The following is a 26,455-nucleotide window of genomic DNA, read 5'->3' as shown; positions in this document are numbered from 1 at the left end:
TTTTTCTGATAATTTCATTTAGCCAGGGCATAGTCCATACACAATGACTCCAAGCAGCCCATCTCAAGCCTAGCTTGAGAAGCAGAGATGTATAGAGAGTGTTTTAATTTGGTGGAAGGTTGACTTTTTTCACTTTTACTAAATAAGAGTGCTCCGAGGAAGTGCTGCCTCAGCAACGTCAAAGATTCAAAACCCTGAAGAACACTGTCACCCACGCATCCAAGGCCTGTTAAATACCATGTGCTCCAGCAAAACTGAAACCGAAGCTGATTATATCCTCGGGGCATTTCTAATACAGACATCATCTATTAATTCTCAGACTGATTGAATTCCTTATGATGATACATTTCAGGTTCAAATTAGTAGGAACTAAATTACCTATAGTTTCTGATGATTAATTGCTCATTTTCTTTGGAAATTTGAAATTTCAAAGGAAGACAGATAATGAGTTTAATTAAAATTTTATCTTCTGCCTTTTATTATGACAGGCAAGAATAAATGTATATATGTGATTATTCTAATTTCACTTTAGCTCTCCAGAGAAGTTCACAGAGTGCCTGAGGTTATCTACAAGGAATATAATATGCATAGCTAAGTTTTCTCAGTCATACTGTCTATGAATTTTATTTTTCACTACCAGAAGTTTCCTTAAACTCTAATATGTACCCACTTACACATTCTACCTTAAAATATTATCCAATAACACTGCACTACAGTGTAAGAACAAACAATAAGTAATAAAAAAATTCAATTCCTAAATTTGAATTGGGCACAATATCTACAAAAAGAATAAGGCTGAGCAGTGAAGTTCCAAGCCATTGTTCCATTTGCAAACTCATCTAGCATTTCTCTGTGCCTCTCATGGAACTAGAGAAAAGCATGGATTTTTGTTTGTTTGGTGGGATGGTTTGTTTTTTATGTTTTTTAAAAATATTGATTTCAAAGAGGAAGGGAGAGGGAGAGAGATAGAAACATCAAAGATGAGAGAGAATCAAACATGGATTGTTTTAACAAATATTCTCTGTAATCTGGGCTGACATTCTGTGATCATGGGGAGTATAAGAAGGATTGCCATTGAGGCAGTATGATATTCAAACTCAGCTTTTATGTGAAAAGTATGTTATTAATTTATGCCTAAATACTGAATAAGACAACCCATGTGGGCTTTCTTTCTTTGTTTCCCATTTTCTCAATCTTAGGCTGTGGCTCTCCAACTTTTAGGATTGTTTTGATCCCAGGTGTAAGGAGAAGTAAGAAAAGGAAATACCGTAATCATCAATTTATGGGACATGTATTTATTGAGCATCTACTATACAGGATGTACTGTTGTAAATGAAAATGTTCCCTTATATATCCTGTCATTGCCAAAATATTAATTTTCAATCGTTAAATAGCACCACCAAGGTAATACCCACACCCCCACACCCATTTCTCCCGCCTGCCTCCCACCTTTAACCCCCACCTCCCACCACCCCACCAATTTTAGCATTTAACACTCCCTGGTTCTTTCCCCTTTAGTGAACTACTTTGAGAATTTCTCCACCAGGCTTTGTTCCCTTGTCTGGAAACTTAATAAATGTGGTTTTGTTTGACAATTTCTTATTGCCGTTCTGGGTCTTTATTTTATCATTTAACTCGGCATTAGCCTCGTATGCACATCTGAGTCCCCCTCAAAAGCACTTATTATTACAGTAATTTAGCGTGAGAGAGGTTATATAGCAAAGTGGCTGAGAGGCCTATTATGAATCCAGGCAGCCGAGGCTCTTCCACTTATGTTGGAACATTGGGCAATTTACTTAACCATACTGTCCCTTGGTTTCCTCATCACAAATGGAGACTATGCTAATATCTGTCTAATTAATTGTGAAGAGAAATAAATGGGTATATGAAAAGTTTTCAGGTGTTCCATCTTTTAGCAGAAATGGACCAAAGCAACTAAACGCTGTATCTCCTATTGATTATGAGTAAACACACACACACACAAAAACAAGCTACCTGAGGATTTTGAAAAATAAACAAAAGCAGGAGAATCATGAGGAGTTAAAACTTGGAGAAATTTTAAACCACATGAGGGTGAGTTTTTCATTTTCCTCTCTGTTTTTCTTGTGGTTTTGACCTGAAAGCAGACCGCAGTTTTTCATTTTTGTTTTGTTTTTTACATAGGCCATAAAACTCTGACAGATGTAAAAGGGTTAAAATCATGCAAGTATTTTCAGAACACAATGGTGAACCTTAAGCATATTAGGGTAGGCAAAGAAGCCAGACTCAAAGGGTACCTCCTGTATGATCCAAACTGCATGGCATTCCGGAGAAGGTGAATTACAGAAACAGAGAGCAGATCAGTGGTTTCTGGTGATTGGAGGAGCATAGCAGACATTGCCCATAAGGGGGTAGAACATGAAGAATTTGGGAGGATGAAGTGTTCTGGACTTTGATTGTGATAGTGAATACATGACTTTCCATTTGTCAAAAATTCTAGAACTGTACATCAAAATGTGTGAATTTCACAGTGTAAATTTTAAATACTAAATATAAAGCAAAAATATTAGAAGATATAGCACATTGTTAGTACATATAACTAGCATTATTAATATTAATATTTACTATTATTAGACATGGCTAGACTAATGGGAAAGTACCCTAAAAGCGGTACAATTGGACTGCTTTGATAATAACTAATGTGAATTAATCAAGAGGAATGCAGAGACATAAAAGGAAGCAAAAAGAAATCTGCTCCATGAAAGACTAAGAAGAATAAATTGGGAAAGAGATATTAATTTATAGGGGGCTAAGAATCCAAATTACTAAAATTTTTTAAATCCTCACTGGATGATATGTTTCCATTGAATTTAATGAGAGGAGGGGAGAGAGAAAAACATCAATGTGAGAGAGAAACATTGATTGGCTGCCTACTGAATGTGCCGCACTTGGAGAGTGAACCCACAAGCAAGGCATGTGCCCTGACCAGGAATCAAATTTGAATCCTTTTTGGTGTACGGGATGATACTCCAAAAAGCTAAGCCACCTGGCCAGGACCCAAATTACTAAGATTTAATTGATAAATTCAAGTTTGAGCCTAAGGGGCATTGATACATAGGGGATCCCTTGGGCTTGGGGTTTGGAATAAGGAAGCAGTGGAACAGGCTCTGTGGAGAGGCAGTGCCCAGCATCACCTGTGTATCCACATCATAAATCAGGGGAGGTACCTAAGGTTACAGGGAAAGGGATGCAGTGTGTTCTGGGAATTGAGCACCTAGACCACTGGTACAGAGCCGGGCTTCTGACTCTGAGAGACAGAGCAGCCAGAACTAAGGATACATTCAGAAAGCCAACCGGGCTCAGACAGCGGAGGTGACTGCAGCCTGGTGCTCACGCCACCAGTAACCCAGACACCAGTGTGGAAGCAAGCAGCACACTGTGCCAGATGTCCACTCCCGTGGTGTTTTTTTTTTTTTTTAATAAAGGTAACAGGATGGAATAGAGGATAGAGGATAGAAGGAAATAGCCATTAATATAGGTAGCGGGGCTTTCACTGGCTTAGTGTCAGGATCACAGATGGAGAATAGGAATAGTACCTGAAAACAAAACAGAAAACAAAACAAACAAAAAAATCAAAGGGGGTAAGATAATCATCTCAGGAGATACCTGAGACTGATTCATGGAGGAGATGATATCTGATCGGACTTTAAGAGATGTGTACTTCAAAAATGTGGGGATTGGTTAAGGGAAGGGAGAGGAGAAGAGAGGGAAAAGAATGAGGGATGAAAAAAAGAAACAGGGGAAAAAATACTGAAAATGGAGGCAATGCAGGCAATGACAAAAAGCCACCATGCAGAATAAGCATAAATAACAGGAAATGAACTCATGTGATGGGAGCAGAGTATGCTGGAGAAGCAGCAGGAAGTGGGCGCACTATCGCCACGTGAAATCATTCCTGCTTCAGATGTTAGAAGGGAGTTTGTAAACCAGGGAACATAACAAGCTGGGTGATCCAACTTCCTGGCGCTATTAGTTCACAGCTCCATTCAATTAAACAAATATAGTACTAATTGAGCAACTATCATGCCTAACAGCATATGAAGTGTTGTAATTCTGGCGCTATTAGTTCACAGCTCCATTCAATTAAACAAATATAGTACTAATTGAGCAACTATCATGCCTAACAGCATATGAAGTGTTGTAATTCATAAATAATATGTCGATATGCCCTTAAGTGGGGTTGACAATCTGGAGAGAGAATCCAAAATATCTACGAGAAAAAAAATAGCTTGAGTATCAGGATTTGAGGTTTTGCCTCCAGGGTACAGAATCAATAAACACAGACTATTGCAAATACTAAACTCTAAAAGCTTATTATTTGCAATAGTCTGTGCTTGATATTATAATACTAGAGGCCCAATGCATGAAAATCCATGCACTGGAGGGGGAGTCCCTCAGCCTGGCCTGCCCCCTCTCACAGTCCAGGAGCCCTCAGGGGCGGGAAGCGACCTGGCGATCAGCAGAAGGTGACACCCCATTACACCTCTGTTGCTGCCACTGCCGGCAGTGCAAGCCTCAGCCAGCCCTGGTTACCTGAGCCTCGGGCAGCCCTGGGTGGCTAGGCAGCCGCCATCCGAGGCTTGCCTGTGCCTTGAGCCGGCCCTGGGTGGCTGGGGGACTGAGAGGACTGGGGGACTCCAGAGGCAGGCACATGGAGTGGTCAGGCCTGCTTGGGGGCGGGCCTGGCCTTGCCACACACCTGCTGCCCCAGTGGGGCTGAGGGGACTGGGCGCCACCACCCTGTGGCTGTGGGCGCCACTATCTTTGAGGGTGAGACAGCAATTAGCATATTCCCTCCTTATTGGCTGTGGGCATTGCCATCTTTGAGGGTGGGGCAGTCAATTAGCATACTCCCTCCTTATTGGCTGTGGGTGCTGCCATCTTTGTAACAGCGTGAGGGTCAATTAGTATATTCCCTCTTTATTAGATAGGATATATCCTCAAATTTAGCTTTGTTTCCTTTTTACTTTCTTCTTTTCTTCCTTTCTAGACCTTAATATATCTAGATCTGCTACTACATACTGGTCAGTGGGTCGTGTCAAAAGATAAATCAGAGAGAAACCACATTGCAAAATGGGATTTAGAAATTCTATTTTAGAGATGGGTTTATTGATATTGAGAATAATTAGAAAATTTGTACAGATAGGGAACAAGTTAAGGGGCTGGGATTTAACTCAGTCCTCAAAACTTTAAAACCACTGTTTTTACACAGAGCAAAATATGACCCCTGAAAAATAACAATATATTGAGATTAAAAAGACTTGTCATTTGGTTGAGAAAATCCCTCCTGAAAGAGGAAACAGTGAAAGTTCAACTTCATGCTAGTTGGCCCCAGAGGCCAACTCACTTTAACATAGGTGATTATCTAATTTGGCTGGAATATTACCATTTCTATTTATCTCCTTATTTCTATGTTCCATGTTGGTCTTTTTGCTTTTTTCTTTGTTTTTCTTTTTTAATCTATTTTCAGTTAAGATTTCTAATTAGATTCCAAATTTGAAACACATCTCTAACAGAAAGCAAATGGCAAGAGTAGTAATTAAGAGACAGCTGTCTCTTGTCTTTCTGGGGATGGAACAGGCTTTTTTTTTTTTTTCTAATTTATGAAATCCTAGTGAATTTTTCATGATTTTTTTCTTATTTTTGAATAATAGTTAACTGAATTGAAAGATACTGAATTGATTTTAAAGAGTCAATGCCCTTTCCATCACAGATGCTAAGCACCTTTCTTCTGAAATAAGTATAGGTTAACTCTTATACTCTGGGCCCTGAAACGTTTATTGCTGCAAATACAAAATCTCCGAATTTTATATCAAATCAAGTCATTCCCAGGTGCCACATAGGCATTATCCCAAGTCATTTTTCTCACTTTAAGTCTTTTTTAACTTATGAGAATCTTACAGATCAAGAAGAATCAGCCTTTTCAGTGGAAAGGAATGATTCAGAGCTGCTGAGATGCAAACAGTATTTTTTGTGGTTTTCCTTTGTTTAAGAGAACAAATATTACTAATATTGATATTGAAAATTACTTAGTAAGCTCTTACTCTAGTGCTCCTTATTGGTACTTAAGGCTCTATTGTCACATGTAAAGTATAACTAGACTTTGAAGCAATTCACCATATAATTCAGGTCAAGAAAAATCTTCTGCCTGAAAAAGCTAAACCATTGAAGCAAACAGACTTTTTTTGTGGCTTGAATTATTTAGATTCTAGAAAATTACTCTTGTAATTTAATGTGCAAAGCCATAAAATAAGTCAATTACTTTAAAGCAGGCCAGCCTCAAGAGTATAAGGAACCTCTTAAAACACATAGTTCCAAGAAAGAAACTTTTTAAATATTTCCTAGTTAACCTGGCAATAACTTTGCGAGCTCTCAAGTAAAATTATGGTTCACACACACACACAGACACATACACATATGTATACCTATATCATATATGTATTTATTTTAGAACTTCCCAGAACCTATAATATGTTAATGTGCATTTAAAGCTCCTGAGAGTGTTACAGTATTCAGAGATTTTCAAACTTACTTGACTCCAAACCATTTTATGCAGAACATGTCATGGAATCAGTGTCCAGAGGAATGAACACATTTGAGAACCTCTTTGCAGAATAACAACACATCTACACTATTCTTTGGCAGGAGATGAAAGAAGTTAGGATTGGGTGATATATTTAAAAGCATCTATACTCTGGGGACCAGTAGAGAAGACCAGATAACACTGCACTGAAATGCCAAGGGCAGGAAGTGGCCAGGCAGAGCTGGTCCCTTACCATGGCCATTAAGGCCCTATGGCTTAGGCCAGTTCCCATATTCATTCTCATCCTATTTTCCACCCAGCTTCCTCCTATGTCTCTCTCTACCTCTAAGACTTTGCTACAGCTACGTTCCCCTTTTTTTCAATCACTTTATTTATTCAATGCTGTTTCATTTGCCTAGGACTCTCTTCCTCACACTTCAACTCTTAGATCAATGTCATCTTCCAGAAAAACACTCTGTGTGTAGCCAGTCCACAGTAGACTCCTCCCTTGCCACCCAATATGTTCTCCCACAGAACTCTGCTATTTCTCCTCCCAGAATTAATCACAGTTTTCACTCATACATTGATGCCTGCTTGTTTATTTCAAGTCACCTCCACTGTAAGCACCAGGGGTCAGGACAGGACGAGGCCCATCAGATTGGTCAGTTCTATAAAATCACCAAATATCTCATAGAGGACTGTTTGCCATATAACAAGCCTTTAATAAATATGTGCTGATTTAATAATAAATAATAATAATTACTTAGTTAATTCCTTCACATTTATGTCTAGGCCTAGCCTAACGAAAACCCTTGACACTGATTAATGTATTCATGGAAATCAATCCATCTTTAGAATATGGTCAGCCACCCATAACATGCAGTCACACATTCTAAGACAACAAACTGGTATTTTTTGCAAAATATTTTTTAAATAATAGGGGCTATAAGATTGAATTAATCTTCCATCTAAATGAATATTATGTATCAGTTACTGAGAATCACTCTTGTACCTGCTCTCTTGTTGTATTCCTCAAACAGCTCTGCTCTTCGGTTTTGCTTTGCTGATTTCAGAGCTCTGCGAAGGACAAAAGGACACAAAGTTAGGGTCAGTGTTTCCCTGGGAAGTTCTCTTACAAAAGCATCCCTAGCTAACATACTTCATATGTTGGTTATGCCCATCGTTCCAAACTTGAGGACTTACATCATCAGCATAAGATCCATGGAACAGGGCTACTTCTTTGCATTCCAAATGAACCCGCTTCATTCAGCTCACAGACCACCAGAAGGAATTATAGCTGACCCTTATTTGCTTCCATGAGCCAGCCTTATTCTAAGTTACATGGATTAACTCACTTATTCCTCATAACCACTGGAAAGGCCAGGGTTACCTCAGCAGTTCCAAGTTAGGCAAACCCTGCACATTCCAAAGAAAGGCCTGTCATCCGCTCCTGGAAGATAAGCTCTGGAATAGTCTGCCTGGTAGAGTTTTTGTATGCCTGAGGCCGTGGCCTATGCTGTTCCACTTTGACCAGATATATTTATGGTGAGCACCTGTGTTTTGCTTGGGGGAGCTGGAGTCTGAAGTCGGAATACCTGAGGTCAACCATCTAGTGCTGCAAGCTTATGTGACTGACCCCTAATACAACTACAAGTGACCCCCACTCAAACTCTAGAGACCAAAGCTCAGTTGAGCTTCCCTGGATGACCACACTTCACTCATCTTCGCAGGTATGGTTGCTGAGAGAATTAAGTACATCCCTATGTTACTCCACTGGGAAGGGACACCTAAGAGTTCGCATCTGGGTTTTTACTTTATGTGTGTTTCTATTTGCTGATTTGAATCTGTTTCCGTTAGTTGTAATTTACAACCATGGCTATAAATATAACAGCTATTCCGAATTGTGGGAGCTCTTCCAGAAAATCACCCAGCCTGAAAGGATCATGGGGGTGTCAGGAGAGGAAGAAGGTTCTTTGAGGTGTCACAGGAAAGAATTCAGAGACACACACAAGAGCTTTGATGGCAAGATTAATTAAAGTGAAAGTACACTCCTGGAGAGAGAGAGCACGGGCAGGCTCAAAGAGCAGCTGTACTGCTCCCTGGGGTTATGCTCCTTTTACTCTCAGATGTATCATGGAATTAAATACAAATAAAATAGAACACAAAAAATAAAGAAAACTGTAACTGATTATTTGTGTGTGTTTTTTGGAGAGGTCAAGTGTACTTCTGAAGCTTAAAATTTCTAAAAAAAAGTTTAGAAAGAAAATGCCTGGCAGATTAGACTATGTTAAAAAAAAAAAAAAAAACTTAACCTGAGTTAAAAAAAAAACATGTTTAAACCAAAGCAGATTACAATTACTTATAACAAATGCAATACACCAAAAATCTACCCCATATAAATAATAAGTACCAAAATATCAAAGCATACTTCACAACTTATTAATGAAGAAACATATTAATTGGCATATGGGAAAATGTCCAACTTCATTAGTACTCAAGGAAGTAACCATTTAACAGTGATCAACAATATCTCATCTAACAGATTGGCCAAAAAGAAAAAATGTTCATGTTTGATGCCTTTTTGATATTGCTCCGAGTGTCACTTTCTTACAACTCCTAAGAACTCTAAAAGTATTCCTACCCTTTCCCAGAAAAGCTAGGAAGCATTCTCACCACATATAATTTACACAAGGTTCTCATTCAGCCTCTAAACCATAATAACCTTTAGGAAAGTGACTCAATTATTCATAATGGCATCACGGGTACCACACCCAGGATGTAGGAGGAATGCAATAAATGTGTTAAATATATCAATGAATTAATGAGCTTATTTCTTCATTATTAAAGTAAATAAAAGTATGGTAGTCTTCTCAAAAAATGTTTTCATACCCTTTGATCTAAGTTACTATGCCAATTCTGAGATTCTATTCTAGGGAAGTAATGCTAAATGTATTTTTTAAAGTTCTATACATAAAGAATTAGTACAATATGTTACTTAAAATAGGAAAAATATAGATATAGACTAAATATAATAGAGAAATGTTTGAAAATATTGTTATAACAATTTGATGAAATATTATGTCAGCATTAAAAAGGAGAGCTTAAAGTTCAGATTTTTAAAGGCTTATTCCAAAATGTTAAATGTGAAAAGCAGGATTTAAAGTTGTATATTTGATATATAACAGGCATAGTATGGTGGTTAAGACTCAGCATAAAATCTCACCTTCACTAATACTTAACTATATATTCATGAACAAGTTACTTAGTCTTCTTAAGCCTCAGATTCCTTGTTTATAAAATGTATAGTAACAATATTACCTATATTAAAATGCTATTTTAATTAAAAATCAAATTAGATGATTCAAAGTGTTAATATTATCTATCATATAATAAGTATTCAGTAATTACAGCTATAGTTGATATTTAAACTATTAAACAGAAACAAAACCTATGCGTTTCAAATAGACTCTAGATACTAATATATCAATGCGTGGGCAGTAGTCTTTGTGTGGTAGATTTCTAGCTTTTTGGAGCCTTTAGAACATATCCCCTATGTTTGGAAAATATCCAGCCTTACAACTTTACACATCACTAGGATGGACGCCAGAAATCAACTTCTCAGTCTTCATTACATGTTAAGAGCCTAAGTTATCCTGAATGGGTGTATGTTGAGAATGTTTGGGTGGAAGTGTAAGACCTGGACTTTTCTGGTAAGATAATGTTGTACAAGGCTTCAATTCAAAAGCACATGCTCCTCAGAATCTCTCTGACAATCCATTCCAAAAGCTGACATCTTTGCTAGCTCCCAGAGGCATTGGAGGCACAGTATGTACCATCAGGCCCACATCAGCAGTGTGGGCGGTGGCACCTGTACCAGCATCAGAACTGGGTGTGTATCCTGGAGTGGTGCTCATATGTGTGTGGTTACACTTGGAGGTCCTGAGCCAGTGGGTGGGTTGCCTCCAAGTCTGAGCTTCTGGTTATTAAGACTTTAATGGATTCTATGCACTTTTGCCTTTAGCAGCCCTTTTCTCCATAACACACACACACACACAGGTATATGTGCATATAAAGAGAGTTTATAACTGCACTGATATGAAGATAGATATAATAATACTATGTAATAAAATTTTTCAACCTAATATTTTTTTCTTCAGTTCTTAAAAGAAATGAAAACACTTTCATGGACCCCTAAAAGCAGTGCAGGTCATTGGCATTTTGTCTACTGTGCCTGATAGGAAAGTTGGCCCAACTTAATGTTTTTAGATTAATTCCTTTTCTCTTTCAACCAGCTTGAGTCTATTCTGTTTGTAGCTATGAACACTGATGGTACAGATGGCGAAACCAGTGAAATTTTTACTTTTAAAACTTTTTCAAATTTCTCCAATACTTTAAAAAAGCAAGTGTTACTTACCAAAGGGAAGATGAGACATTAAGAAAATCTGACTGGTGAATGTCATCACCAATTTATAGCATTAAATGACAGTTTACATGCATATCTCAGAATCTCAAGCCAGAAGGGGACTGCAAAGACCATTGTGATCAATTACCTGTCATTTGAATCATCTATACCTCATATCCTGACCAAATTGTCACGTTCAGCAATACTGAGCTCAGTAGTTCACTATCTTAGGAAGAAAATGAGATATTCTATTTCTTTATAGCTTTGACTACTAGAAAGTTATTCTTTAATACTAAGTCCAAGTATCTATTACTGAAACTTTCTTTTTCCCCCCTGTATCTGCAACATCTGAGTATTCTTCATGCTCCCATTTTAAATATCCAATATCAGTGCCTTGGAATCATTGCATATCAACCCAATTCAAAAGACCTTCATATCTACTCCACACCCTTGATACTTTGATTCTGCATCAGTCTGTCATTTCCCTGGGTAACCTGTTGCTTCAACGCAGAAATGTGAATTGCTAAATAAGAGGCACTGTATCTTCTTTCTCTTCAGATCACAAACTCATCATTTATTTAACTCCCATCAAATGAAAATAAAATTGCACTGGTCCATAGTTTTAAATGAAATTTGGATCTCAATGCAAAAATGTAAATATTAATGTTTTGGAAGGAAAACTCTTCTACTTCTTTGTTTTTCTTGAAGAAGCTAGCCAAAATGGAACAGTGAACATTGTACAAAACTGGGAATCTAGAAATACTGATTCTAAGTATTCTAAGTCTTGATTCTGCTATTAAATTCTATGTAATCTATAAAATCCAAATTCCTCTGTCCCTTTAGGAATAATGTGTACGCAACATTTGATGTCTTGATTTCTAATAAAAAATTCAATCCCTATGTCAATATCTATACAAAGAAAGTAAAATTAAAATAAAACTATTGAGCAAACCATGTCATTTGTATGTAAGATTTGGCTTTAACCAACAAACAAGAGAAGTATTAAGTGTGATTCAAATCAAAAGTACACCATCATTAGTTATCCCTTGACTGCCATGAAGTCTGCATTTTTTTCTGCTCTTAGAAACCAATAGATCTATATGTTACACACTCACAGATAAGAGTTCCCATCATCCCCCCAAAATACAGAAAGAATCCATAGACATTAATGATGACAAAACCTGTGTCTACATTAACTGAAAGTCCTTTCCTCTGATTTATTTGTTCAAAACATACTGGGTTCTTGTATAAGTTGTGGTAATACTAGCTTTTGTAATAGTTAATCATGAAATCTCAGTCAGTTGTTTAAATTATTAATTCATTGATCCAATTTTTGGCTAAAGGGGCAGGAAAGGAGTTCTGCTTTATGAAGTCATTCAGGAACCAAGGCTGAGAGAGACCCACCATCTTGGGGGCAACCTGAATATGAGCATCTAGCAAGGAGACTAGAAGAGGGAGAGAATGAGGATGACATGGGAGCACTTCATGGAGCAGGTCTGGAAGTGTCACATGATCTGCACCTTGGAAGGGAGCCAGGATTTCTGATAGACAACTGCCATCTACATCACAGTCCTCTATAGTTAAAGATTGTGGCTCAGTGGTTGAGCATCAATATATGAAAAAGGATGTCACAGTTCCATTCCTGGTCAGAGAACATGCCCAGGTTGTGGTCTCCATCCCCAGTGGGGGATGTGGGCAGGAGGCAGCCAATCGATGATTCTCTCTCATAATTGATGTTTCTATCTCTCTCTCCCTCTCCTTTCCTCTCTGAAATCAATAAAAATATATTTATTTTATTTATTTTTTATTATTTATTTATTTATTTTTATTTACTTATTTTATTGTCTAAAGTTTTACATATGCCTCCTTTTTCCCCAATTGACACGCCCCCCCGGCCACTCCCACCCCCAAGGGCAAACCCCCACTGCCCCAGTGTCTGTGTCCATTGGTTACGCTAATATGCATGCATACAAGTCCTTTGGTTGATCTCTAACCACCCCCTCCCCTGCCATTTGTCTCTGGATCAATTTTTGTTCGTCAGTTTATGTTGATCATTATATCCCACATATGAGTGAGATCATGTGATATTCATCTTTCTCCGACTGGCTTATTTCACTTAGTATAATGCTCTCCAGTTCCATCCATGCTGTTGCAAATGGTAAAAGTTCCTTTTTTTTAAATAGCGGCATAGTATTCCATTGTGTAGATGTACTACAATTTTTCAATTCACTCATCTGCTGATGGGCACTTAGGCTGTTTCCAAATCTTAGCTATTGTATTGTGCTGCTATGAACATAGGGGTGCATATGTCCTTTCTGACTGGTGTTTCTGGTTTCTTGGGATATATTCCTAGAAGTGGGATTACTGCGTCAAATGGGAGTTCCATTTTTAACTTTTTGAGGAAACTCCATACTGTCTTCCACAGTGGCTGCACCACTCTGCATTCCCACCAGCAGTGCACCAGGGTTCCTTTTTCTCCACATCCTATCCAGCACTTGTCCTTTTTTGATGATAGCCATTCTGACAGGTGTGAGATGGTATCTCATTGTTGTTTTGATTTGCATCTCTCGGATGATTAGTGACTTTGAGCATGTTTCCATATGTCTCTCAGCCGTCTGTAGGTCCTCTTTTGAAAAGTGTATATTTAGGTCCTTTGCCAATTTTTGGATTGGATTATTTATCTTCCTTTTGTTAAGTTGTATGAGTTCCCTGTAAATGTTGGAGATTAAACCCTTATCTGAAATAGCATTGGCAAATATATTCTCCCATGCAGTGCACTTTCTTGTTGTTTTGTTGATGGTTTCTTTTGCTGTGCAGAAGCTTTATATTTTGATGTAGTCCCATTTGTTTATTTCTCCTTAGTCTCCATTGCCCTAGGAGCTATATCGGTAAAGATATTGCTACGACATATGCCTGATATTTTGCTGCCTATGGAGTATTGTAAGATTTTTATGGTTTCCCATCTTACATTTAAGTCCTTTAGCCATTTTGAGTTTGTTTTTGTGTATGGTGTAAGTTGGTGATCTAGTTTCATTTTTTTGCATGTATCTGACCGAATTTCCCAATACCATTTATTGAAGAGACTGTTTTGACTCCACTGTATGCTCTTGCCTCCTTTGTCAAATATTAATTGAGCATATGGCTTGGGTTGATTTCTGGGTTCTCTGTTCTGTTCCGTTGGTCTATATGTCTATTCTTGTGCCAGTACCAGGCAGTTTTGAGAACTGTTGCTTGGTAATATAGCTTGATATCTGGTATTGTGATCTCTCCAACTTTGTTCTTCTTTCTCAGGATAGCTGTGGCTATTTGGGGTCTTTTTTTATTCCAGATGAGTTTTTGAAGAGTTTGTTCTAGGTCTTTGAAATATGCCATTGGTATGTTAATGGGGATTGCATTGAATCTGTAGATTGTTTTGGGTAGTATAGACATTTTAATGATGTTGATCCTACCAATCCATGAACATGGTATATTCTTCCATTTGTTTATGGTTTCCTCTATCTCTTTTTTCAATGTCCTGTAGTTTTCCGAGTACAGGTCTTTTACCTCCTTAGTTAAGTTTATTCCTAGGTATCTTTATTTTCTTGGTGCAATGGTAAATGGGATTTTTTTTTTTTTAGTTTCTCTTTCTGTGAATTTATTATTGTTGTATAAAAAGCCCATAGATTTCTGGGTGTTAATTTTGTATCCTGCTACATTGCCGAATTCATTTATTAAGTCTAGTAGTTTTTTTATGGAATCTTTGGGGTTTTCTGTATATAGTATCATGTCATCTACGAATAAGGACAGTTTTAATTCTTCTTTTCCAAGTTGGATTCCTTTTATTTCTTCTTGTTGTCTGATCGCTATGGCTAGCACTTACAGTATTATATATATTCTCTCTCATCATTGATGTTTCTACCTTTCTCTCCCTCCCTCTCCTTCCTCTCTGAAATCAATAAAAATATATATTTTAAAAAAGACTGTGAGAGTCACTGAGTCCAATGCAGACTGTATACATTTATCTATACAAATCCCAGATGCCTAAAGAATGAAGTAGGTAAAATGATTTGAAAGTAAAGGTTTTGGTAAATCTGGCAGCAGAAATAGGTGAAGACAAGAGGATAATCAGAAGAATGTGGTGATTACATGCTGCAAGTACTTTAGGGAGGACAGACAACAGGGGTCCAAGAAAAGTGTAATCCTGGATCAGAAGCATCAGAAATATCTTTATGGCCAAAGTCGTAAAAGAAAAGGGAATTTCTAGGGGTGTTCTTTTTATACTCACAATAAAAGATCAAAATACTCCTCCGGCTGACCTTCAGGATATTTTATGATCTTCCCCTTTCCAGTCTTCTTTGATAGTTCTCTACATAGATTTGCCTCAGTGATTCCGGAATGACTCCTGTTCTGAGCTTCTGCAAATTTCTTCTATATACCGGGAAGAATATTGTTTCCCCTTGGAATTCCCATGTCATTTATGTTATTACGGCTTGTTATGTAGTTAATTATTATATATTACTACATGAATCTATTGTTTTTTATTCTTTATTCTACCATATCTCTTTTTATATAGTAAAAGGTAAATGTCTGAATAAGTAACCAGATTTATACATTAAACTAGTTGCTTTTAAACATTTTACATACCAGAATTTCTTGGGGACTCAAGAGTCTCAGTCAGTATAACTGGGGTCTTCTGCATTTTTTAAAAGCTCCTATTGAGTTGGTTTCATTAGCTTTTGGAAAAACATAAGACTCAATCTGCTGAATCTCAGGTAAAACTATTAAATCACATTTCAGACAAAGACACAGTGATCTCAGTGGTTTTAATTACCCACACATAAACTGACAGGCATATGATATAGCACTGGAAGTTTTTGAAAGAACTGAGATCCATTTCTTAGAACAAGTAGTTAAAATTGCTCAAGAAGGGAACATCTATTCCATTTGACGTGGTCTAGTGCATAGGAAGTCATGAAAGAGATGACTGTGAGGAGCCCCGAAGTCATAATCATCACAATAGCATTACCTTTAGTACCCTCATGAGGGTGAGGAAACACAAGAAATCGTTAAATGTTACAGAAAGAGACACATGGCAGCAATGTGTAGGTACTAGTTGGGAAATCTTGTTAAATTAAAATAGAGAAAGTCAGTAGCCTATAAGAATTCTGGTGATTGCTTACCAAACCCCTTCCTCTGAGCCCAGGAAAAATGCATGCTGTGGGTGAGAACCATCGGCATGGCTAATAAAGGGAAATAACGATGTCATTGTCAGGGAAAAGTACCTGGTTTTCCTTGTTCAAACTTCAACCAGCTCTATCAATTTTGAGCTAATATGGCTGTGAAATTTTGCTCTTTTGAATGGTTTCATGCACAAGCAGTAAACTATACCAGTCAAATGCCATAAACTGTCACGTGGTACAAATCATCTTTCAAAAACCTGGAAAGACAGAGTGAGGATGACAGGGAAACCTTCCAAATAGCCTCCAGATCAACCCTTACTAGGAAACAACGTTTGTTTGTTTCTTTACCAAAACAACTACACGATTATCTTTCAAGGAATGTCAAAGCAGATAAAAACACTTTTTTTTCCAATATATCAAAGGAATGGAGACAGTTGGAGACTCAGTGAACTGGTGATTATGGCCTTTCAAAGAGAATGCTTAGGACTTAGGGTTCTGGAAGAAAGGACAGACTACATCTGACAGACTGCTTTTTCAAAATAAAGATTTTAGGAGACACCACATGGTCACCCCAAAATGGGAGATTAGACGTGCAGAATAAAATAATTATACACTAATCTAACCATAAAAGTTAGCATTTTTGAGAATTTATTATGGTCAAGGCCTACGCCTGAAAACACTGTCTCATTATCATTCTTGCTTTAATTGTTTAGAAAAGCCGATTGAGGCCCTAAGCACTGAGGCCAAAAGAAGAAGGTCAAGAACTAAGAATGGATTTTAAAAATTAATAATAAAAACTGTGGTAAAATATTTTAAAAAAATAAAAATACAGTAAAATACAAAGAACAGACCAGAATAACTTCCCCTAAGGGAGATAGATCTAGGCAGGTTTTGAGATACAAGTTCTTGCAGAGTTCATAATGGGAGCAACAGGGAAACCACACCTTGAATATCTAGATGGCTCTAGAAAGAAATTTCAGAAACTGGAGTTATATTTGAGCAACAATGACACAAAAATCGGTGTCAAAAACTCGGGATGCCACTGGGCCTTTTCAATGTGGCTCCATAACTGTAGATGACAGGAAGTCTGGTGTTGCAGTTCCGGGAAGCAGTGTTTAATGCTGGAGAAGCTCATCCAGCCCATGAGAGCCACGTCTCCACCAAATATGCACTGTGTGACATCCGTTAGTAGCATGAAATCAGGCGCAGTGCGAGTATTTATACTTGAAAAATGGGCAAACATGAAAAATCAGGAAAACAAACATGTTTTCCTTTCTTTTCCCTCGAGAGATCCAGTTTGCCAGCACACCAGCACCCTAATGGAACGTGTCAAGACCTTTGTGAACTATGACTCCAAAAGAAGGAACAATTTAGAGGACACGCACTAAAGAAAATCCAAGCAGGAGGATGATACAGCTCACCTGGGCCTGCGTTAGATTTCTCTAATCGGATGACAAAATACTGCTGAGATAATGTTATCCCATTCTGAGAGGTGATAATAAATTACATTTGTATGAATATTAGATGCTTTTGGTATATCCAGAAAAAGATGATTTGATATGTCTCACTCTAAGAGCCCCTCTAATAAAAACTGAGAAGAGTGTGTTAGGAAATCACATGCCTGTACCAAAATAAAAAAGAAAGAAGATACTCAGATGCAGCAAACTGTACCTGTGCTATGTGAAGCAGAGAACAAAAAGTGCCAATTTAAGAAGCAATGAAATGGTTTAATCTTCATCTGAGTCTTCCTCCAAAGTGCGAGGGATCAGTATGGGGGATGAACATTAGAGTTAGATCATTCTCCTTTAGAAAACATGATGCAAAACAAAATATTTCTACTGTCCCTAAAGAGATAGAAAATACTTAAGGCCTAAAAAATTTAAAAGGAAACCAGAAAAATAATTGTTAGAACATATGGTCATCACTAGACTGACTGCTACAACCACTAAGGAGGCCAATTCTACCCAAGCTTCTGAGTGGACCCTCCGAGCTGAGACTGAACAGAATGAGAAATCGAGAGAAGAGAAATTTCGAAGTTTAATTTATTTGGGTTTAACTTCATATATTATTTCTCCTTTGTTAGTGGTTTTATAGCATTAAAAAAAACTATTTACATATTATTAGAGCATCGTTAAGTTGTCTTATGTTACAATTATACAACTTTGATAAAATATATTGGACATGTAGCTAGGCATGAAAAATAAGAAAATGAGTATATTTTTAGCTTAGGGCACAATAAGGTTCTGGAATTCATTAATACACAATACCAACCTAATTCAATGCCCTTTAGAGTACTGCTATCCAATAGACGGTTCTGGAAGGTGCAAATATGTTCTAATCTGTTCTTTCTAGGGTTCATCTACTAGTTACAACAAGCTATGAGTACTTAAAATGTGCCTAGTGTTACTCAGGAACCGAATTCTATTAATTTGACTTTAGTTAATTTGAATTTAAATAGACACATTTGGCTAAATGGCTACTATATTGGACAATGCAGCTTTAGAAGTAAAATTAAATTCCCCACCAGCTTAATAAAGGAGCAGTATCTTTCTTAACTTTGTAAGTAAAGAGCAGGACTTCCTACACCCCAAAAGTGTCTTCTTTCATAGGGGCCAGGCTCAACTCTGGTGAGCCACAGACTGGTTGTTAAAGATTAAGAGTATAAAAAGAACATGGTTGAGGTGCAAGGGGCTTCCATCCCTCAGAGCTCTTATTTCTAATAGAATCACACTAGAATGGCACTCCTGCCTTTCTCCTCCCTCCCCACCCACTTGAGCTTCTCACTCTGTTTTAAATTAGAAGACATTGTACATTCTTTTCTGCTTCCCACCTTGTGGTAAGCCTAGAATAGTGGGCTCTGTCCCATGCAGGAAGCCTGCATTTGTCCAGCTCTACCTGATGGGGTGGCCAAGTTTAATTCCATAGTGAAATATTGAAAGCTCAATCTGACATCAAGTATGCTATATAACCCAATCAATATTTTATCAATAATACAGCTGTTATTTAGAGCTCCATGTGTCAGATTTCTGTGCCTACTAATCACTTCCTTCCAAAACATGGAGGGGAAAAAATAATTTACGCACCACCACCTCCTTCCTCAGAATTTTAACACCAATATTTCTGATCATTTAATGGCATCAGAAGTAAAAGGTAGAATCTGTCTTTTTGGTGAACTCTATTTGTTCTGAGAGGGACTACTTGAGTGACACTTTTAGGCATATATACAAGCTATGTGTATATTAGTTGTATGAAGGCCAGAGGCATAAGTCATCTAAAAGCGCTTTGTACTGAGATGAAAGCCTTTCCTGACCTTCTTGCATTGGTCCAATCTTGCATTATTTGCTTTCATAGCATCTATTTCTTCTCCTTTGTGAAACATCATATCTTAATTTGTGCTATTCATTAATGAATAGTGTACAATTCCCACTAGATTGCAAACTCTATGCTTCATAAGGAAAGAGACTACACTCATCTTTTGATCATCATTTCATTTCCAGCACTTGGTAAAATGACTGGCACAGAGATAATATGCTCAATAAATGAATAACACAACATTTTATTTGATGACATAAAAGATTACTTTAGTATGAGCAGAGATTATGATGTAAATTTAATTTTTTACTTCTTTTCTGCATTGTCCCCAGAAATAAGGGTCCTATAAAAGGAGAACTCTTGTTTGGAGGAGTGTAATAATCTCTAAGAAGAGAAACCTAATAATGGTCATAATGATAGGAACCAATAATAATGACTGAACTCATGCTATGCTTTTGCTTCCATTCCACAGGTCAATGACAATAGAGTTAGCTAGATTATTCAAAGTACATAATCACAGTTCTCATGCCAGAAAAACAGCCTCCATTTATTGGGTGTCATTATGTTCAGACACTGTGCTGAGCACTCCAGAAAATGTGAGAGAGGCAGGATAAGAACAGTTTTGTGAGCCAGTTTAATCTCTACCACTTTGCCAGAATACCTCCTTCTCATGGCCATTCTTTGGGTTTCTAGAGGAAAGGCTAATGAGAACTCTCTGTGAGTAGATATTACTAATGACTCAGTTTTAGATTTTCACTTTTGCATCAGTTTCCAGAGGTCTCAGTCAGGTTTGTGAACTTGAGATCTTGTGCTTTATGGACTAATGTAGAGCCTGTGAATATATTTTGCATCAAATTGGAAAGCGAGAAGCTAAGACATGATTGATACAATTATATGATTAGAGACAGTGGGAGAGGCACCTGGTCTAAAGTGATAGATGAGCAGCAACCAGAACAGATCTGTGGGATTCAAGAACACTCACAGATCCAGAGACAGAGAAGCATCAATCAGACAGACAAACCTCAGAGAGAAGGCAGGGGAGGGTGGGGGGAAGGGGGAGAGATCAACCAAAGGACTTGTATGCATGCATATAAGCATAACCAATGGACACAGACATTAGCGGGGAGAGGGCATGAGCAGGGAGGGTGGGGGGGCAATGGGGGAATATCTGGTAAGGACACATATGTAATACCTTAATCAGTAAAATAAATAAATAAATAAATAAATAAAAAATAAATAAATAAAACCCTAAAAAAAGAGATGAAAAAGAAAATAAATAATAATACAAGAATTAAAAAAAAACACTCACTAAGTATTGGGTTTCTTATCATCATATAGAATAAGGCCTCGAGATTATTGCTACTTGGAAATTAAAGGAAAATGTGATATGGAAAAGGTGACCTACCCAAATAATCTGGGCTGTAAAGTAATTAGAAAGGACTAGGGTAGGGTCGGAAAATGAACTGAGACTGCTGCTTGGGAACATGGAACAGTTTATTAGAACTAGAGAATGTGGTGCATCATGAGAGGGTTTCTTACAAATATCAGAAAATGTTTCCTGCCCTAGAACATCATTACAGTTCTTAACACTGTAACTTAAGAAGATGCAGAGAACAGCACCTAAAGCCATCAGGAGTATGAAGGCTGTCATATGCAGTCAAATTAAAAAGGAAAACTCTGCTAACTTGAAAACAGAAACTCAAGAATAGCATCAACATAAAAATGCGCAACTTAAAAATCAATATAACTTACAAACTTAATATAGATTTGCTCAACAAATTTCAGTGTATTAAAGCAAAGAAATAACACTTTAAGGAAATACGATCACCAGCATTTTATTAACACCAATTAGAAATACATTCTGGAAATACACATACATCTGACAAGAATTGGTCAAATTTATTGAAAACTAAGCCATAGGCAGTTATTAATGGAAACCTCAGATATAGCCTCTCTTTAGGGTTAAAAGCTACAAATTCCAATAACCATACCTTAAGGAATCCAATGTCAATCAAACATTAGAATTAGAAGGGTCTGAACACATCAGCAATTAAATTCCAGAATATTTAGGGGAGAAAAAGCAATTTAAACAAGAGCTGATATCTAATATTTAAAAAAAGAAAACATCTGTAAATTAAGGAATTCCTCAGGGGGGGGGGAAAGGTATTTATTCAGACATAAAAGCAATTGCAATTGGGAGTCTTTAATTTAATTGTTAATTAATAATGATTTCTCTTTTTAAAATATCTATGCCATCAATGTAGATATGTCACTTGGGGCATAAAGCAGAGATACCGGACTACTCATGTGAGAATCCTGGCTCTGCATGGGATTTCAGGAGATTAGTCTGCTCCTTTCTGGGGGCTGGAAATAGCTTTCAGAAAAGGCATGCACAGATACATTTTTTAACTTGACACTAGGGAGATATAAGGTTACTTTGGTAGAAGAGACTTTGATCTTGGGCCAAAAAGCTGAGAGAAGAGAACAAAGCAATCAGAGTCCAGGCCTAGTCTCAATCTTCATTTACATGTTTTTAGGAACACATCACTGGAGTGGAAATTTTCTCATTAAAAAAAAGAAGAGAAAAGAAAAGAAAAAACATGTATTTACATTTCAGACTATCGTCTATCTCTGAGTTACAAAAAAAAGTAAATAATGATATTCAAAAAGGGCTCTGTTTTATGTTTTATGTAAACATCATATAGATCAATACTCCTCTGTTGGCTAAGGAGGAAAATAATTTCTTTTTCATAGCCTTGTTCAGAGATACTATCTCATTTGACCTTCAGAACAATACTAGAGTGCATAAAAGCGGGTGTCATGATTTCTATTTTACAAAGGTAAAAACAATCTCTAAGAATGAATAAATGTATCAATAGCTGCCTATTTTATAATGTCCACTGCGTGAACTGGTTCAATTAGAAGCTCAACTAGGCTGAGAAATTGGGATTTGAATAAATCCGTCTAATTCTAAATCCATGCTCTTAATCCCTGTATTTTCAATTTCTTGTCTAAAGTAACACGTTTTTACTACTAGAACGAACAATTAAACTCTTAAACTAGTGTTCTCGGTATACAAATTGCCTCCCATATCCTTTCACAAGTAAATAGCCATGTGAATATGGCTAAATATTAGGCATTCACCAAACCCTTTACCCTTTGCGCCTAGGCCCACACCTAGACTAGCAGGAATCCCAAGCCTTTGGTGTAATGAAGTGCAGCCACATGACTGAGATAGGGCGATGGAGTATAGGTACATGCTCCGTGCACATATTGCAGACCTGGACTCTGATATCTCCCATGTTCTCCCTCCCTCCCCACAAGCTGACTGAGGAAGATACCAAGGAGTGCAGAGCCACCAGGGCAAGGCTCCTGGTTCCTACATGATCACACAGAAGGTCATTTCAGACTCACACCAGCAACGCCTGAGAATTCCACTTGCTTCACATTCTCACCAACATTTGGGGATATAAGTCTTATTAGTGTTAGTCCACATGTCCTGACAATAGTGGCTTTAATTTGCCTTCTCCTGATAACTTATAAACTTTATCATTCATGTTTGACATGTTCCTTGAGACTATCTATTCTAACCCTTTTCCCAATTTTAATTGGGAAGTTTACCTTTTCCTTATTGTGTGATAGCAGTGTTTATAATCTGGATACATTCTTTTGTTAAGTATATTTTTGTTGGAATACATTTTGTTAGGAATATTTTCTTCCTATCTGTGACTTGCTCTTTTGTTTCCCTAATGCTATTTTTCAAATAGAAGTTTTACGTATTTATAAACTTTAATTATCAGACTTCCTTTTTATGGTTTGTGCTTTCTTAACATATATTAGAAATCATTTCCTACACAAGTTCATGAGAACAGTCTACTTTGTTGGCTTTTAGAAGGTTTATGTTTTAGCACTTACAACCTGGAATATAGTTCATCTAGTGAGAGCAAGAGCTGATGTTCATTTTGTGACATAGATTTATACAGTTCCAGCAACATTTATTGCAAAGAATTTCCTCAAGGGATGCCTTGGTGCCCATATCAAAAATCAACTGACCATTATATGTAGGTCTATTTCTGGACAGTATTTTGATCCATTGACCTATTTGTCTTTATTTATGACACTACCATAATGTCTGGATTAGAATAGCATAAGAGTAACTTTGGTGCATTTTCATATAATTTTAGTATTAGCTTGTCAATTTCTACTCCCACCCAAAATACAGTCTGCTGGGATTTTGATTGGATTGCATTAAATTTGTAAATGAATTTTTGGAGAATTGACATCTTTTTTTTATTATTATTGATTTCAGAGAGGAAGGGAGAGGGATAGATAGAAACATCAATGATGAGAATCATTGATCAGCTGCCTCAGCATGCCCCCCACTGGGGATGGAGCCCACAATCCTGGCATGTGCCCTGACCTGGAATTGAACCGTGACCTCCTGGCTCATAGGTTAAAGCTCAATCACGGAGCCATGCTGGCCTGGGAGAATTGACATCTTAATAAAATTGAATTATTGAAGCCATTAATAGGGTTAAAGGCTTTCTTTAATTTCTCTAAGAAAAATCTTATAATTTTCATTGTAGAAGTCTTGCACATAATTTGTTAAATCTCCTGGAGTATTTTCTGTTTGGGGCGTGCTCTTACAAATAATGTATGTAAAATTAATTTTCTAATTGTTTCTGCATGTATATAAATAGATTTGTGTAAAATTGGTCTTGTGTACTATGACCTTTCCATATACACTTATTTCTAGTAGTTGCATTTTAGATTTGTCAACTTTCCTACATACATATGTCTTCTGTCAACTAGGACAGTTTTAATTATTCCTTTGAATTGTTAAAACTTTTATATCTTTTTCTTGTGTTTTTTGATTGACTAGGACCTCCAGTACAATGTTGAATAATTTGTTTGTTGAATAATTTGTCTTAGCTGGAAAATATTCAGAATTTTGCCATTAAAAATGATGTTTGCTGTAGAGTTTTTTATCATGAATGAGTATTTAATAAGCATTTGAATTGATCATATAGTTTCTTCCTTTCTTCTACTAATTTGGTATAATATAAAATTAATTCTTGAATATTATAATCTTGTATTCCTGGGATAAACTCCAAATACTCAAAATAAATTAACTTTTTTTATATATAATGGAATTTTTTGCCAATATTTTATTAAGGTTTCTCATCTCTGTTAGTGGGGAATAATGGAATTTATTTTCTTCTAATGTCTTTAGTTTTGGAATCATGATGTCTTTGTTAAGTTAATTGAAATAGTTCAGTCCCCTTATACTTTATTAAAGTCTGTATAAGAATTGGAATTTTTTGCTCCTTAAATTTATAATAGTACTTATCAATGACACCATATTGGCCTGGAGTTTTTACTATGGGAAGATTTTTAATTATAAACTTAAGTTGTTTACTGGATACAAGACTGCTCATATCTTTTATTTTGTGATTTTAAAGAAAATTCTCCATTTCATCTAAATTGAAGAATTTATTAATCTAAAAGTGGTTCATTTTTCATAATATTCACTTACATTTCTCTTAATAACTTTGGGATATATACTATCATCCTCTCTTTCAAAACCAATATTGATCATTTATACTTCCCCTTTTCTTGATCAGCTGTGCTAGGGGTTTATCCACTTGATTAATTATTGTTTTTAAATCCTTACCCAAGTATATGTTCATTGATTTGAGAGAGGGTGTCCCAAAAAATGTATACACACACTTTGAATAATTATAAAAGAATTGTTTATTAAAATACATTTCATTTTCAAAATTGAGCTATCAGCTGTTAAAGTGTACATACATTTTTTGGGGACATCCTAGATATTCTTTATTTTTGTCTGGCTAATTTTGCACAATATTTTTCTTTTTAGATATTCATACACATCCTTACATGTTTTCTCATGCTGTAGAGATTCCATTGCATGATCACACCAAAATGTATTTATGCTTTCTACTGTTAAGGCGTATTTGAGAAATTTCTACTTTCCAGCCATAATGAATAGTGCTGCTTTGAAAAGTTTTAAGACTTTTTGTAAAAAAATAAACAAAAACAACTTTTTGTGAATATATATATATATATATATATATATATGTGTGTGTGTGTGTGTGTGTGTGTGTGTGTGTGTGTATATATGTGTGTGTATATATATATATATATATATATATATATATATATATATATATATATATAACAGCCTAATATGCAAAGTGTGCCCTCCAGAGTTCGACCAACCGGGAGTTTGATCGCTTGCTATGATGTGCGCTGACCACCAGGGGGCGGTGTGGAATGAAAGAAGGCCCTGGCCTACAGTTTGAATTTCATGCACAGGGCCTCTAGTATAAATATATGTTCATTACAGGTACATGGTAGCACTGGGTCATGGGGTATATATGTGTTTATCTGTAGTAGTTCTTGCCAAATAGATTTTCCAAAGTGGCAGTTTCTATTTACATTTCCACTATTAGTATAGGAGAGTTTCCATTTTTATTTTTTTTAATATAAAATTCTCTCTATTTTTTTGTCCTCATCTGAGGATATGTTTATTGATTTTAGAGAGAGATGAAAGGAGAGAGTAAGAGAAAGAAAGACAGAGAGAGAAGAAATATCGATCAATTGCCTCCAGTATGTGCCTGACGGGATGGAACCTGAAACATAGGCCTGCGTACTCACTGGAAATCAAACCCACAACCTTTTGGTATACAGGATAATGTTGCAATCCACTGAGCCACCCGGCCAGGGCACATTCTCTATATTTTTTATATAAAGTATTAAAAGTATATTATAAAAGTATATTTTAATTGATTTTATTTTTTTCTAAGACCCATCATCATATCTTTATTAGAATACTAGAGGCCTGGTGCATGAAATTCATGCACTCAGGAGTGGGGGGGATGGTTCCTTAGCCCAGCTTGTGCCCTCTCACAGTTTGGGAGCCCCAAGATGGATTGCCCCTGAAGAAGGAGGCCTAAGCTACCTGTCGCAGCCTGCTGGTCAGTGGCCTGGGCCTCC

At 36.8% G+C, this 26,455-nt stretch overlaps 1 protein-coding gene across 1 annotated transcript in view; it reads right to left on the bottom strand.

Moving 5' to 3' along the window:
• Window positions 1–26,455, bottom strand: part of INPP4B (inositol polyphosphate-4-phosphatase type II B) — a 562,110-nt gene that overhangs the window by 294,537 nt on the left and 241,118 nt on the right. The window contains exon 3 of the mRNA XM_008143795.3: window positions 7,575–7,639. The gene's annotated coding sequence lies outside the window, so the exon portion shown is untranslated. The remainder of the gene's footprint in view (window positions 1–7,574; window positions 7,640–26,455) is intronic.

This window comes from Eptesicus fuscus, chromosome 6, assembly GCF_027574615.1.
Source record: "Eptesicus fuscus isolate TK198812 chromosome 6, DD_ASM_mEF_20220401, whole genome shotgun sequence".
Taxonomy (NCBI): domain Eukaryota; kingdom Metazoa; phylum Chordata; class Mammalia; order Chiroptera; family Vespertilionidae; genus Eptesicus; species Eptesicus fuscus.
This window is presented reverse-complemented; position numbering and strand designations above follow the sequence as displayed.